Genomic DNA, 5,855 nt, shown 5'->3' with positions numbered 1-5,855 from the left:
TCAATTGTAGCAGAATAAAAGAATAGATTTCTTGCTATCCTAGGTGAATGCCCGAATGCCCGTGCGTTGCCACGGCACAACAAAGATGTAGATATTGATCAGTAACCAAAGGGTTCTTAATTCTAGTTTGCAGACATCAACCACATTAGATGTACATGTTTCATATAAATTTTCTTTAATAAATGTCCAACAAAGTCGACAATGCATATAATACCGACATCTTCATTTTAAATAAAAAAACATGAGGTAGCAAACTCTCATAACTGTTGATAAAACTACAATGAAGTTTAACCAATTGTATTATATCAATTTCAACCCATTTTTTACTCCAAAAAGAAACTAATACAAATTATCCATAATAAATGCAAAAAATCGACGGAACCATCTGAATCAAGGCATTTTTTTGACATCTGAATCAAGGCATAATGTTAGTGCCTCCCTAATTGATTTCTGACCTTGATGTCCCTTCGTATATTTTAGTAGCCCAGAAAAAGTAGTCTAGACGATCTATTCTCACGGCCGCCCCCATGTTACATACACACGCTACGATGAAGACAGGGCACCAGAATAGACCCATATTCGACTGCATCGACAAAGATAAGGCAACAATAAAGTAGCATCTCCTTCGGCTCTGCGTTGTTATACAACGGGCTCCATTGCGTTTATACTTAATCCTTAATCCTCAGCTCTACCTGCAGCTCCACATGCAAGAAACATCAAAACACACCAAGGCTTGTGAACAACTTTTAGCTATTGATAACAAAATAGCCTAAGATTACACATGGTCATTGATAAGATTGAATAACGAATCTTGTGTGTTTTCTTCCTTAAAGATCATGAACAGTGGGTTCAGTTTTCTATGTTCCTTCATTGTTGATTGAATTTGCAACTTGTCCGCCGACTTGTTGACCACAGCCTAAATGCGCTGTATGGCAGCTTCGTTAGGAACTTGAACATGAAAGAGGACCAAAGGAAAAGTATTTTTTACTACATGTATATTCAGTAGCTCAGACCCTACAGCAGATTGTCTAGGTTTGCTCTTTGTGCAAACTGAAGTATGCACATGTTTTACTGTAATTTAGAAAATTCAAACACAAAGTAGATGATTTCTGCTTGTAGGACAGATCTACTACCAACCATTCAGAAGGATTAAGCTAGATGTTGGCAAATCTTGTTCAGGTTGCGGTGGCTAAGATAGGTGATGAATTCTCATGTTTTTTATTGTCGGCTCCCTAGTACTATGAAGAAACCACATTGGTCTGCATCCAAAATCCTTCTGCTGTATCCAAAAAGAATCGACAATTAGTTTTGTCCTTGAAAGAAATAATGCTAATCAAGCAACCAATGTCATCTTTGCGAGCTCAAAATTATTGGGAGCAAGGGATGGTTACTGGTTAGAGTAGCAGATGAACAACAATGGGTGATGCAAGAAATTGACTTCGCGTGCCAGACGACACTGGCGTACAATGGAACTAACCTGATACGACTTATACTTTCAAGTTGTATTTGCTTGCCCAATAGAAGTGGTAGTATTTGCAGTGCAATGGAACTAACCTGATACGACTTATTTGAGGAGATGACAACAACAGCCAAGGAGGCGGCATTGTCCAAGAGGAAGTCCTTGACATGTGACCTGGGCAGCATCTTGGTCAGGTACACGGAGTCAGAGATGATGCTGCCATTGCTCACGCTCGCCGGGACACACTGCCGTCGCCGTTGCCGCAGTCTTTATTGCAGGGGCTGGTGCTGGTATCTTCCTCCTTCATGCTTAATTCTATCACCGAGCCACATTTGACCTGATTTAGTAAGTTCAATGTACCGACATTATTTGTAGCACAAACCAAGCAGTGAAACGTGATTTTAGAAGAGTTAAGATATATGTGGGACAGTGTGTCGTTTCACTTTCATATACTTTCTTAAATGACCAAAAGGAATGGGGACTTCAGTTTTCACAAATGAGGAATCTTAAAATGGTAACGATTAATGAATAACAAGAGCTAATTCTTCAATCCCAACTAATTTCCTGGATTTCAAAACAAAGCACCAATGTGCCATGACATTTGTCTGTATCACACTGCACCAAGTAATTTCGCATCATGCTTTGAAGCTACCGTGTCTACAATTTTGAACTCAATGGCATAGTAATTTGGTACAAGATAAATGTAGTTGCACACAACACCTCTTCATAATGGCCGGAGCACCGTGGTAACCGCACAAGCGAGAGCACAAGCCATCCTCCATCTCCAGTCGCACAAACACACTCAATATAATTTTTCAAATAAAGCATGCCTCATCTTCAGTCACACAAACACATTCGATATAAAGTCCTTTTATCAAGTTAAGACATCTATATCTTGCAAATAAAGCATGCCCCATTAATATAATTTCTCATAAGTTGATAAAAGGAGAAGCATACACATAGAAAATAATTTGACTATTTGTGTGAAACAATTCTAACACAAACACACCCACATGGTAGAAAGGATTTTGTGGATGCCATCATATGAAGAGGCAGATCTAAAAGTATTAAATATTCCATGGCAATACTATGTACTTTTCCGTCTAATCTATTTTGCAATATCATAACACAAGTCATGACAAACAACACTTGCCTTGTCCCCTCAGGTATTCTCGAGGTTTTAGCGTAATGTCAACTGAGCATTGTTCAATAAAAGTACTATTGAACTGGCTAAGAACTTATATTTTACCTAAGTGCTACTGCGATCTATACATCAAAGCATAATCAGCCTAATATTCCTACATCAAAAAAATTATTTCTTCTTTGAGATACTCACTCGGTCCCATAATATAGGATTTGGTGCTGCTTGCAAGATGCCCTCTTGCGCCGATTTCACTCGCTGCATCTTGCGTACGTGCAGTACCACGTCATTGTCAAGGAAAGCACGCTGCCATTGGCAGAGCTCCTGCAGGTTAAAAGGAACCTCCTTCTCTTGGTACCAGCAGAACCCACAGGTCAAAGGGCCCACCCCGTTGTTCAGGGTGCTCAAACCTGTAAGCTTGTCAACTGTAAAACCTTCTGATCTGCGAAAAAGGAATGGATAATTTGTCAAGGGTTTTACATCGATAAAACAATAAAGGGAACAGAACACAAATGGAAACGACCCTCATACACACACTCTGATCTGTGTAGACAGTTCTTATGTATATATAAGAGGAATGACATAGGGACAGATTGCCAATGGTTGTCAGAAAAACCTGAACCAAGCATAGAAATATTGTGCATTATATAGATAGATGTGGCGCAGCCTGAACCAAGCTTACAAATATCATGCCTTAAATAGATTAATGCAGTGGAACGCACACATAGTTTAATATTAATATATCCTGCAAGATATGTGTAATATACATGTTCAGGACTTTAAATTTATGTGTAGAAGTAAACAAATATAGTCTGTCCAACGACGACCATCATGTATGTCTTTATGGGCAAATTATCGCATGATAAATGGATTGGCAGGAGAAAATGAAAAACCCTAGCTCGAATCTGTACCTAAGTGATATATTCTTCTCAGGCTTCTCAACTACGGCACTTCTGTGCACATAAAAATAATTGCAGATCCATCAACGACAAAATTAATTTCACATTGGTCAGAATCAGTTCAGATCTCACCTAATACAAACACATGCCCTCTTCATGAGACCCTGAACCTCCCCTTAGAGTTCAAATAAATGTACCATTTGATAGCAGACCAATATTTTGTTTTTGCTTTATACATGACTTGCTCACTGCTCATAGTATAAAGCTAACTCGGTTGTAAAGGGAACTGGAAAAACCACTCAAAAAAGTTAGAGAGCACAAGAAAACTTCTGGACTGAAGTATAACTACTGAAATGGAGCGCGCACCTGCCGTCGAGATGCAACCGCTCGGGTGCTCGATCGCAGAAAACGAATCCGGGGAATATGAGGACGGAAAGGTCTGCTGGTCTGCAATTGAGATGCAAACACATATAAATTATCACTCAACAACATATGGGCAAAATACATTAGTTCGTATACTTGCAATGAAGATTCTGAATTTTGAAACTATCTTGCCACTTCACATGATAGCAAAGAAACACCATGAAAGATAAAATAGGTTTATTATTTACCAGTTCAGCGCACGGCCATTTGTCTGAACAAAAACAAAATTTGGCTTCAGGCCGTTGTCGACCATGGTCATGTGGATGCTGTAAATCCCTTATATCACCAAAACGGAGATATTAGCACCATTCTCAGCGAGCGTCAACTAACCTTCCTTTCTTGCTTCGTCACCCCCTCACGGGTTATGAGTTATGACGACCATGATGCCGGCCGTGCGTCCGAGCACCTGTGGTCTGTACAACGACGGCCTGCCCTTTTCTCATTTTCTGGTCACCGAAGAGTTCGATCGATCAGAAACTTGGAAGGGCGAGTGTAGTCATGTTCCTGCCCTGTGTGTGTTTTCTTTGCGCGAAAGTTCCTGTTTCAGTCAGAGAGGTAGAAGTCTGTGTCAGCAGTTGTCTTGTCACTGAACTTTTAAATGACCGGCAATAAAGTTTGCTGTCTAATTTTAGAATGCCAAGTGCAAGTTTTCCACGTGTAAGTGTAGCAGCTAATAGCTTTGAACCAAACGCCAAGCTTGCCATCCACGCAAAGGAGAGTCACATCCGGACACGGGAAGAAGTCTTCTGTCTTGTATCTTCATAGCCCATTAGCCCGGCCCATGTTACATAGTCCGGACGCCCGAGGACCCCTTAATCCAGGACTCACTCAGTAGCCCCTGAACTAGGCTTCAATGACGATGTGTCCGGCGCGCAGATTGTCTTCGGCATTGCAAGGCGGGTTCCTCCTCCGAATACTCCAAAACAGCCTTCAAACACAGAAAACGTGTCCGGCTCTGCAAAACAAGTACCACACACATCCGCAGAGAGTATAATATTTCACGAGTCCAATCTACTAACAACTTTTGTAGCGTGACATCACATCGCTGCCCGGTCATTATTTCGAACTGTTTTTAGCCTCCCGCTCCACGTTTCGAGATGCGGTTTTATTGGCATGTCTTGTCGAAGCAGAGATCGTGTCCCCTTATTGCGGGATTCTCATCAATACGAGCGTGGGTAATCCAACCGCACCGTTTGCGCGACCCTTGGGGAATAGGCGAGTGGGGAGGCGCTTGATATTCGCCGCCTTTATAAGGAGATAGGAATCACTCTTTCACCCACGCCTTCTTTCTCTCTGCCAACCCATTCTCGAGCTCCAGCTCCAAAGCTCTCAACCTCTCCGCCTTAGAAAAGCACTCTGGCCATGTCCTGATCTGGAGCGCGGTGCAAGTGGATGGTCTCCTCCGTCAAGGACAAGCACATCACCAAGCTCCGGGAGGCTGGGTACTTAGCCCAGGAAATCTCCCATCGGCTTCCAGCAAAGGGGCAGATCATCCCCACCACGGAGCCCCATGAGAGGGTGGTATTCATCCCCCGCTTCGTCCGCGCATTGGGATTCCCTCTCCACCCATTCATCCGCGGACTCATGTTCTACTACGGGCTGGATTTCCTCGATCTGGCCCCAACTCCTTCCTCAACATCTCGGCATTCATTGTCGTGTGCGAGGCCTTCCTCCGCATCCCACCCCACTTTGGATTGTGGCTAAAGATCTTTAATGTGAAGCTGAAGGTGGTGGGTGTTCAACACGCAGAGTGCGGAGGCGCCATGGTGAGCAAGATGTCGAACGTCTCATGGCCCAAAGGTACCTTCATGGAGACCGTAAAAGGGTGGCAACAGCAGTGGTTCTACATCACAGAGCCTCGCGACACCACCTGGGCCGCGGCTCCTGAATTCCAGTCCGGAGCCCCGATGCGGCTCACCTCCTGGCTAGAGAA

At 42.9% G+C, this 5,855-nt stretch overlaps 1 long non-coding RNA gene across 2 annotated transcripts; it reads right to left on the bottom strand.

Moving 5' to 3' along the window:
• Positions 1–218: 218 nt before the first annotated feature.
• Positions 219–4,606, bottom strand: LOC120976258 (uncharacterized). Of its 2 annotated transcripts, none has more exons than XR_005771506.2 (6): positions 4,111–4,606; positions 3,866–3,946; positions 3,632–3,785; positions 2,796–3,042; positions 1,555–1,796; positions 219–692 (listed from the first exon to the last, which is right to left on the bottom strand). It is a non-coding gene; the product is annotated as an uncharacterized lncRNA (long non-coding RNA). The 2 variants fall into 2 exon arrangements; XR_006671182.1 differs by having other exon boundaries at positions 4,253–4,606.
• Between the last annotated feature and the right edge of the window lie 1,249 nt (positions 4,607–5,855).

The sequence above is a fragment of the Aegilops tauschii genome, chromosome 3 (assembly GCF_002575655.3).
Source record: "Aegilops tauschii subsp. strangulata cultivar AL8/78 chromosome 3, Aet v6.0, whole genome shotgun sequence".
NCBI classification, from domain to species: domain Eukaryota; kingdom Viridiplantae; phylum Streptophyta; class Magnoliopsida; order Poales; family Poaceae; genus Aegilops; species Aegilops tauschii.
Note: the sequence above shows the minus strand (reverse complement) of the source record. Positions and strands in the feature narration are given on the sequence as shown.